Consider the following 10884-nt stretch of genomic DNA (forward strand, 5'->3'; position numbering starts at 1 on the left):
CACGGTCCCCGGACAGATCCGCCCATCAAAGGGTTCACGTTCCCTGAGCTCACCGTGTAATAGCTGCATAGAGCATTGTTGAGCACCAGGTTCCCTCGGGTGCACTTTCGACGTCAGACATCTTCACACCTCCACACAGATGACATGCTCTCTCCATATTCAGTGAGGGTTCCTGCACACTTTTTTTTTTTTTTCTTCCCCCATGCCCCCAAACACATTCACACACAGCACGTGAGCGCGTGACGGATCTGACGTGAGGAGAAAGAACGCGCCGTGTAAGACGCCGCTTCCTCTTTGTCCGTTTGCACAAACAGTGGAAAAAGTGTGCGTCTCCTTTCTTTTGCTAAAACTGAAATGCACAAACTAATTGCACTTCTGCAGGAACCCTTAACACAACGCAAAGACACATGGCGCGTCACCCCCAGAGTCAGGCCGCTCCTCAGCCTGCCAGCCTACCGCCATCCCCTTTCTGCTTGTCCCGTTCTCCCGGAGAACCCCACGGAGCGCCGCGTTCCTCGGCGTTCCTCGGCGTTCCTCCGTGTTCCTAATCATGACGGGAGCCTTCCCCCCAAAGACCCGTGTAGCTCAGCACGGCGCACGGAGCTCGGATTAGAATTCTGCCCTCTCCTCTCCTCGCAGCGCCATAATGGGAGAATGGAAAATAATTGACATTGATTGGGCTAATGTTTCACCCGGGCGGATCCTACGTTTCGTCTGGTGACAAGAAGCAGGTGATGGTGGTCGGTCGCGCCGTGTAATTAAGTTCCCCGCTACGTCTTGCGGGGAGCCAGGGGGGAATTTTGATAATTGAAACAAGAAATAATTGTGTTTGTAGTAATCGGATCAAAATTTTGAAAAACCAGTTACACGTTTTTAATTAATACTGCGCCTTCAATAGCGGAATGGCCTTAACGGGGATTTCTGTAAGTGTTTCCTTAGATATTACGGGTCTGCATTGGAATTTAAGCTTTAAGATTTAAATAGTTTCCTATAGAATTTGTCCTCATCAGGAGGGAAGACTGTTATATTCTTTTAGTGGCTTAACAGAATCGAATGTATTTTCTTCCTCTTTATTCCAATTAACCCCTATGTAGAAGAAGCTGTGCCACTCTTCATTTCCATTAGTTAGTTGTCGATTCAGTGTCTCATGAGGATAAAGTTTGAAAAGGAATGTAAATTAGTTTTTAAAGCTTGATCAAATATATGTTTTTAAGGCGGCCCCCCGATCTGTGTGGGTTTTTGTTGTCGTTTTTGTTGTTTTCAATCCGGAATGAAATGAAGTCTATTTATAGATCTTCTCCCAGCCTTTTTTTCCTCAATGGAAAGGTGTGAAACAACAAAGGTAGAAAGAGAGAAAGAGAGAGAGAAAGAAGTTCAGGAAGGAACTCACTTTCTTAAACTAAGAGCATATGGACCATATGGATAAGAAAGCTGGGTGTCTCCCTTGGTGTCAATCAATTATGTAAGGGATAATGTATAGAACGCCGGTCATTATCGGGAAAATAAACCCAGACAGGGCCAACCGGAGCACCGACACGAAGCGGAGGTGTCTTGCTTCACCCTGAAGGGGCCTATTTTAGATAATTACCGGCGACGTTCCGTACATTATCCCGCTTATTACACGGCTACTTGCCGAAACGAATAAATAACTTCACACGGTGTGTCTTTTTACAAGTCCGCCAAAAAAGTTGACGTTACTTAGCAACCGAATATGCTGGGGTTGATAAGTTACCGGACTACTTGCGGAGTGATACGGAAGACGTGAAAAAATCCACTCTGCTTGACAGCGGTCATTATATGCTTAGCAACGGTCATTATCGGAAAAAATTATTCACCACCGGAAGTCGGGAAGGCCCATGCAAGTGAACGGAGCGTTACACAGCGTTGAGAAGAGCTGTGTAATAAATTGTTGTTGTTGTGATCTGGATCCTATCCCAGTGTCCGCAGGTAGTGGGGATGGGATAGACCAGGTTTCACATAAATCATATTATGACGAGATCCGCGTTCAAGCGTTCCAAGAAAAGTATTATTGTATGAAATCATATTGAAACAACAGTTCATGGTGAAACAGGTGCTTTCCTTTCGCACGCATTCAGTGTCTCTCTAGAGGACAGGTTTTCCTTCACTAAGAGGAATTGTCGAAGGTTCCGTTCGGGGCAGCGGCGTTCCTGTTGGAATGAGTACACGTCCAGAGAGATAAACAAGTGCAGGCTACAACAAATATGTCACATGGCCCTCTGCTCTCCATGGCCTTAGTGCTGCTCTTCCTATTCATTCCTAGCCCTCTCCGTACTTAAATATAACTACCGCCTCCAATATTGCTGTCATTTTCTCCCTTTTTCGCCATAAAATCAGTCAGTGGTCAGCTAAACTCAGCCAAAGTACTTTGTCCACGTGTGATAGACCCTAACACGGAACTGCCAGATGGACTAAAATATTCCCAGATGTGACAGTTTGTGGTTGCGACAGTGAGAACAGTTTTTTATTGCTTCTTTTTTTTTTGTCCATTGTTGCTATGGACACACGGTCTGAGCCAGGCCTGATGGAGTCAGTTCTTTGCTGAATCAAAGTCTGCAAAAATGTAGATGCCTACAGATTTCTACCCGTCAAAAAACGCAGCATGAAATACAGACATAAATTCTGAAATTGCAGTTAATTCCTCTCGTAGTTTTGTCCTCCATTAAAACAGGCCCACTCCTCAACAACCTTACTACTGCAGAAACATTTGGTCCTGTGTAAACCAGAGACCTGCTCCTGATACAGTATCTCCATATCGACTTTTTTTCCCCCCACTTTTCCTTCCTCCTCATCTTACCAATCCTTTTAAATTGTATTGGCGCTCAGTTTGTCATCTCCCGATGCCTAATCCAACAGTATAGGTGGTAAATGTCCAGCATAGGCCAGGAAGAGGAATTGAGCCACACACAGGTAGTGTTGTGATGAATCTCCGAATCCTTTATGTCGATTTCATGCTTCGCTGGCTTACCTCCTCTCCTCCAGTTGAGAGCCGTGACCATCGGTTTTGCTCCGCTGAACTTGACGCCACTCGGCTGCTAGAACGAGCCTTTCTGCTTGTTTTTAGTGGATGAGGTGTCATAACCACCCCCCCCCCGCCCCTTCCCTCCCAAACAAACACACACTCACTCACCCACTATGTAAAGCGCTTCGGGCTTCTTGACAAGTGCTTCATAAATGCAATAAATTATTGTTATTATTTTTATTGATCTGCTCACACTGAGTTGTGGAGAGGTCTGTCCAGGAAATCCTCAACTGCTTGGGGGCGGAGTAGATGAACGCCGAGCCGCTAGGTGGCGTAAATAAAGGACCATAAAGGCAGGGCCGATGTTAAAGGTCCCATGGCGTGACAATTTCTCTTTATGAGGTTTTCTAACATTAATATGAGTTCCCCTAGCGTGCCTGTGGTCCCCCAGTGGATGGAAATGGCACTAGCTATCCTGCTCCGCCTTTGGAAAAAATGAAAGCTCAGATGCGGCGATTTGGAATTTTGGCCCCATGTGTCGTCATAAGGGGTCAGGTTACCTCCCCCTTTCTCTGCTTTGCCCCGCCCAGAGAATTTGGCCCGCCAATGAGACAATGAGCTAGGACCATGCAATCGCCACATGTGTGTGTGTGTGTGTACAATACGCTGCGGGAAGCTGGAGGAGAATCCCTTTCTCCTCCATTTCAAGGTTCAGTCTTTACTTAAGATTGACGTGGAAGTGGAAGAGTCAGAGATGTCGGACAACCTGACGCAGCTTTTGGCCGTGATAATATAATATATTATATAGATATATTTATATAATATGATATTATTTAGATATAGAGCTCCAGGACTCCCGCCGGAGCACCCGGAGTGTTCGGTGTAATTCTGCACCAAGGCTGAATTTCTTGAACGTCTTCAAATACTGTATTAGGGGCCAACTAACACCTATATATAAGCATCCATAAAGTAGCATGCCATGGGATCTTTAATGGAATGCTTGTGGTTTGAATGGGCCATTGCTGTGTTTAGGGTGTGGAAAAACCAAACGCGTCAATCAAAGCAGAAGAGAGATATACTATTTGTTCACTATTTTGGAAATACAGCATGTATTGAACTGAATTAAAATTAACATTTTTGGATTTTGCTAGGAAGGACCAGCTAGGGGGTTAGGCATCTCGGGAATTGAACCCAGTGCCTTTCGCCTTGAACAAGCTTTAGAACTGTTTTCCGCCCGTTAATACCGCGATGTACCAGTAGGCATCCTTGAGCGAGATGCCCTGACCCCTTACCTTCTCATTATTGTTGCTAACAAACCGTTTGCACTTCCATTCATAGCATAGAGCTCTGCTGCTATACACTGTGTTCCTGTAAGGCCAAGAAATGCATGGGATCAAGGTTATAATCCGGGCTATCAGGCTATCACTGTTCCTCCTGCAAACACACGCGCGGAAGTGCCGACGTTCTCTCTAGCGGGGACAAGAAAAAAAAAAAAAAAAAAAGAAAAAGCAGGGATAAAGAAACGGATTTAAACACACGATCAAACGTGAACACGGAAACAGGCGAAGGCATGTCGTGCGCGTGCGACACAGCGCGCCAGCGAGGTCAAAGAGGGTGAGCCGGCTCCTCACGTTTCCCCCCCCCCCCCCCTCCCCACTGCCAGATCCTCGGGAGCCATGCTGCTTTGCTTTGGAAAAGTGATTTCACACTGACTGACTCCCGTGTTCTGAAGTCCATCACCACCTCCCCTCTGCCAACATCCCCTCCCTTCCCACCGCCGCCACCGCCACCGCCACCGCCACCACCGCCGCTCCCTCTCTGAGGAACCATCCCCCCGTGAAACCTGCTCTTTTGTACCGCTGTCTTGGTTTAGCAACAGAGGAGGAGGGGACGGCACCTCGCCAACTCTCGCTTCTAACTCATTAGCGCCGAGGCTTCATCAGAGAGCCCGACGGGTTGATAGCGGCGAACGGGGCCTTGAGATTTATGACGCCCGTCCGCCCGCGGCTGGCCCGGGGCGATAAGGACCCCATTGTGGTGGCCCCGGCATTCGCCCGAGCGTAAACATCGAGGTAGAGCACAGAGTGGTTTATGGTTGTTTATATAGTTGAGTGTTCCGTGTGTGTATTCGTTTATTTCCCGTCCTATTTCAACCGGACGTAATCGGCCAGAGATGTCTGCTGCAGGTTGCTATGCATGTTTTACGGTGTTGGTGTTGGAAGTCAATCACCGTCGTCCCACGGTGTTGTATATTATTATATGTTTATAAATGTATAAACCTTTCAGCCTGATTTTTTGGGTCTGTCACACACACACACAATGCGCACCCACACACGCATATACACAAACCACTCTGCTTCTCAAACAATACACATGGACGTAGGCACACCGTCAGATGCCGCCTGCCACTCAGGAACAGGTGGGTGGACACCCACCACCACATCCTGTCAGTACCCGCGAGCAGCTCTGGACGAGTGGAGTTCAAAACGGCGTCCATCTATTATTTACTTATAATCATCCATCCATCATCTATCTATCCGTCCAGCCATCATTTATCCATCTCACATCTATTTATTGATCCATCCATCCATCATTCAGTAGTAAACATCAATCAACCAGCTATGAAACAATAATCATCCGTCCATCTGAAAGTCATCCATGTGTTTCCCTCCCTCATCCAACCCGTTGTGTCTACCCGCAGGGCTGTGCATCAGTCTGCGGGGCTGTGCTTCAGCTCAACTCCGTCAACTGTGAGGAGTACAAACAGAAGCCTGATCAAATGGGTTGGATCAAGCTTTGTTTACAGTCTCATTCACACTCACACTCACATCTACGGACTGGCAGCCTGCGGGATGGTTCAGTCTGGCCTTGAGGGCGAGATCATGATATAATATGATTAGGAAAGCGTTTACATATATATCTAATATCTACACAAAAAAAAAAGGAAATTTAAACTTTTGTTGCTGCTAACTATCAAAACCAGGTCAGTAACTTTCAGTGGAAAAAAAAAACCTACAAAGCAGAGTTTGGGGAAAATATGAATATGCACACATCATCACACCTACATCATCACCCGAGTATGACCTAAAAACAGAAAAGAAAAACAGCTTGTGGGAGTGTGTGTGGATCATGGCTGGTTTAAGCAGCCTCACCTGGCCTGAGTCAGACTGATTGGTCTCTGGTGGCTGGTGGGTGAGGCTGAACACCTGTAGTGCATTAAGCAATCAATGTGCACCGGTTAAAGCAGCCGTCACCACAAACATTCGAGAGATCTCCTGCATGGCAACATGAAGTGAACCCTAGGGCCTGTATCATTGTCAATCACCTTCTACAATAAACTTCTTTCAACAACAACAACACACACACCACACACACTCAGCGAGACCTCCTGCATGGCAACACGAAGCCCCAGATGTGTCTTTCATTGTCCGCCATCTTTTACAATAAACCAGTTCTCCAACGCCACCCCTCTGCGTCCTTGTCTGGAGGAGCCCAGTAAATGTCCCCTCGGTGTGGAGTGTGGCAGCCAGGTAGCGCGTAGCGTTCTCTTTGTTACTGTGGCGTTTATTGGGCTCCTCCAGACGCAAGGACGCAGAGTGGTGGTGGTGTTGGAAAACTGGTTAATTATGAAAAATGATAGACAATGATACAGAACCTTCTGCTCCGTGTTGCTATGCAGGAGATCTCTCCGAGTGTGTGTGTGTGTGTGTGTGTGGTGTTGTTGAAGGCCGCTTTATTGTAGAAGGTGATCGACAATGACATGAGCTGGTGCTCCGTGTTGTGATGCCATGCGTGTGTGTGCGGTGATGGCTGCTCAATGTAAATGTCAACAGGTGTGCGGCCTCACCCAGCACCAGAGTCCAATCAGTCTGACTCTCTGGTTAAACCAGCTGTCGTCCACACACACACACACACACACACTCCACACAGGTATATGCAATTCGAAAGATGTCAATTGTTGTAGTGTTCAAAATAACGTGTTGTGTAGATGAACCCACGAGGCAACTAGGCCCCCCTTAGGAATTCGGCAGGCGGTAGAACAAAATGCTAACTAATAAATTCAACTTGCGAAATGTCCCTGTCCCTGACATGAGACGAGTCGATGATAAAACAAAGCGCTTTCAAGTTGTTTGGAAGAATAAATATAAATGAATTGGAAGTCAATAGAAAGCCAATGTTCCGAGTGTGCACACAGAAGGTAATGTTTGAAGAGCAATATCATGTCCCCGGTGTTACGATACCCACAGGGTAAGCTCTGACAAATAACACTCGTCAACTTCTTGAAGAATTTAATAGTTTAAAGCGTATCAGAGTACCCCATTCAGGCTGGCCCGATTTAAGCAGCATTTCTTTTCTTTCAGACCCAGCATGACGGCCTCCATCACGCCTCTAAGCAGGCGTCAGTGTGTTTGTACACATAAGCGTTTGGTGCTGTGGGCTTGGACCAGTAAACCAGCGCCAACAAAAATGAATCATGGTTCTTTTTTTCAAACAACGTTGGGTTGCAATGCGGTTGTTTAGTACAGTTGACACGAACACGCAAAGCAAAAAGTCATTAAAAACCAAACTCCTTTATCGTTCATCTGTCAGACATACCGACAACACAAGTGTATACAAATTATGTGTAAAGAGCCTCATAAATCACACCTGTGACTTTTTTAAATTCATTTATAAAACAAATGGGGACCATAATTAACAAATTAACATTTTGTTTGTGTCGCAACTCCCACGTGTGAAGTATAATAAAAAGATTGGATATCGAGAAAACCTATTTTTCTTCCTAGTAATGGTAATGGCTTTCACTGTGTTGCAAACACCTTAGTTTAAACGCTACTGCACATAACGTGTGTTCATTTATATCTGAAAAGGCACAGAGATAGAAAATGGTTGTCGATTATAGTACCCTTTCACTAAAATACACAAAAAAAACGGATGGCGGGAAATCATTGGCGTCTAGCAGGGGGGTGCGGATAAATCCACTTTCCTCTCTTTGAAACGTTTTCCCGGAAAAATCTGAAATGCTGCTGCCTTTGATAAACAAAACTCACCGGCAGCACCCACCACCTGCTGATAGGACTAATCTGAAGACCATCTCAGGCCTTTTTATCCCTTGGCTCCGCTACCTGCCTTAAGTACCGCCTGCTTCTTTAGTATTAGTCTGTGATTCATCTGATGTTAGAACTATATGTGGCACAGCCCCCCCCCTTTCAGCTGGGTGGAGGTGGAGGTGGGGGTGGGGGTGGGGGGTGGTGGTATGTTATCTTCCAGGATGAATCAAAGGGCGGTGGCGGGGCTTGGGGTAGGGCGGAGGGGCGGGGAGGGGATATGGGGGGGGGTGTTGCGGCCATGCAGTCAGCCTGAAGAAGCTACGTAGGAGATCTAAGCCCGCCATATGTTTCCCCTGTTCATGGAGCCTTTGAGCTTGTTTTTTTTTGCTGTAGTTCCCCAGAATGGAGCCAGGGTTTGTGGGGGGGGGCGGGGGGGGGGGGGGGGGCTGTCTGGGGCGTTATTTACAGACCGAGGGGGGGGGGGGGAGTCCCATCGTTCAACAACTGTTGTTTTCCTCCGCTCCGTGTATTTCTCCGGGCCTGTCTGTCATTCGGAGAGAAATAGGTTTCATTTTGAGGGCGTTCAAATTCCAGCAGATGGATCGTCATTTTATGCCGTTTTATTCCCGCCATCTTCCGGCCTGTCACAGGGAATGTAGCACTGTGGAAATGAGGGCTGTGCCCCGGCTCCCTCTCTCTCTCGCTCTCTCTCTCTCTCTCTCTCTCCCGGATACAACAGCAGCTCATGTGTGCGGTTGGTTTGTTTCAGGTCGGCATTGAGGAGATGCTGTCAAGAGCATGGGACTCGCAGCCCAGACTCATCAAGTTCCCCCGGAAGCATCTGAGGAGCTCCTCCTCCAACAGTCTGCGGCGACAGAAGAGAGACTGGGTCATTCCACCAATCAACGTGCCCGAAAACTCCCGCGGGCCATTCCCCCAGATGCTTGTCAGGGTGAGTGACAGATTGTGAAATGCACCGTTATATACCGCAAAGTTTTTCTACTTTGGGACAACTTTTCCTGGGGATTTATTTATTTTTTTTTTTTGACAGGAAAGAAATGTTTGTTCTTTCTCGGAGGGATGCCGTTTCTGAGACTGTAAGCACTTTTATTAGTTGGTGCACACAGGGGTGGTACAGCAGAGCACAGGGAGGAAACACATGATTGGATGCGCTCAGTGTGCCGGACACAGCCACGAGCAGGCTGCTCGGCCACATTAACAGCCAATGCCGCACAGGATGCTGGTACCGGTGGACCAGCACACCATAATACATTATCTACACGTATACACGTCTATCTATTTTTTATCACGTATGCGGGGAAAAAATGTGTTAATATTGCAACATGAACAAAATTGACTTCAGTGTTGACATCAACATGTTTTGCATGCGGCGTGTATCTCCATGTCGTCACATACGTCTTAAGTGTGTTTTGAGTTATGTACGCTATAAAACGGGCCTCTCAGTTCAGCGTCCATCAGTCGAAACCTTCAGCAGACGGCGCTACGGTGTGTCCCCTGCACCGACAGGGCCACTCTGGGTTTTATTCATTATTAATTCTGACCTCGCCAAAGTTACCAAGAAGCAACCACGCATGCCCTGCATAATACACAAGCTCACACAAACACTGACCCTCACACACTCACACCTCCACACGCACGCGCACACACGCACACACACGTGTGCACACACACACACACGGATACAAGCGTACAAGCATGCTCAAGGACGTATACACAAGTCCCTAGCACTCATTTGTGGAACCAGGCTATAGATTACAGGAAGCACCTTTCCCCAGCCTGTCAGGCAGAGGGCAGAGCGCTCCTCCTGGGGGAGAGGCAGGCAGGCAGCGGGGTCTGGAGCCCGGCCCGAGGTGGGCTTCCAGCCGCGCCCCCACGGCGTGGCCCTGTTACACCCTGGGGACTCCCTTCAGTGTGTGTGTGTGTGTGTGTGTGTGTGTGTGTGTGTGTGTGTGTGTGTGTGTGTGTGTGTGTGTGTGTGTGTGTGTGTGTGCGTGTGCGTGCGTGCGTGTGCATGTTTGCATGCACGTGTAAGGTTTTGCAAATGTGTATGCGTGCACGCTTGTGTGCCTTTGTGTTCCTGTGTGTGTGTGTGTGTGTGTGTCCTTAACGGCACACTGTACAGTGGTGTGTGTGTGTGTGTGTGTGTGTGTGTGTGTGTGTGTGTGTGTGTGTGTGTGTGTGTGTGTGTGTGTGTGTGTGTGTGTGTGTGTGTGTGTGTGTGTGTGTGTGTGTGTGTGTGTGGACGCCATGAGTCACGTCACCAGAGGTACAGAGGCTAACCTGTATGGCTGGTAGGGGCTGCACCACACACACACACACACACCAGCGCGTGACGCTCCGTCCCCGAGTCCTCCAGCAAGCGGCACACAAACACTTCACTTCTGACAGGCCGCGCCGCCGACAGAGAGCAGCGGTGGGGATTTAGCACTTCATCAGGCCCGTCACAGAAGTGGCCGAGTACATCCTTTCAAAGTTTCCCTTTCTCCACACTTCTTCCGCCTCCCTGGGCTCCGTGATGGCAACGCCGAACAGTTTTCGTTCTCCTTCCTTCTTTCGTTTTTCCCCCCGCCTTTTACCTGGTGTGTCTTTGGTCGGAAAAGAGCAATTATCCCTGGAGAGGAGACCTTTTTTATTTAATTTTTTGCTCAGAGACTGAAGAGAGCAGGTGTGTGTGGAGAGAGAGGGGGCGGGGGGGGGGGGGGGGGGGGCTGCTGCCGACTGTATAAAATAGGATCCATTTAGAGAGCATTGTAAATTTGGTGAGTGAGAGGGGGCCCACATTAGTTTCAGGCCATTTGTGGCAGTCCCATCTCAACCATTTCCTGCAGCACAAAA

The 10884-nt window shown here is 48.0% G+C and overlaps 1 pseudogene across 1 annotated transcript in view; it reads left to right on the plus strand.

Moving 5' to 3' along the window:
• Positions 1 to 10884, plus strand: part of LOC311338224 (cadherin-4-like) — a 144656-nt pseudogene that overhangs the window by 97105 nt on the left and 36667 nt on the right. Inside the window, exon 3 of the transcript XR_014684324.1 lies at positions 8798 to 8980. The product of XR_014684324.1 is annotated as a cadherin-4-like (transcript). The remainder of the gene's footprint in view (positions 1 to 8797; positions 8981 to 10884) is intronic.

The sequence above is a fragment of the Micromesistius poutassou genome (genome assembly GCF_964030765.1).
Source record: "Micromesistius poutassou genome assembly, chromosome: 2".
In the NCBI taxonomy this organism is placed as follows: Eukaryota; Metazoa; Chordata; class Actinopteri; order Gadiformes; family Gadidae; genus Micromesistius; species Micromesistius poutassou.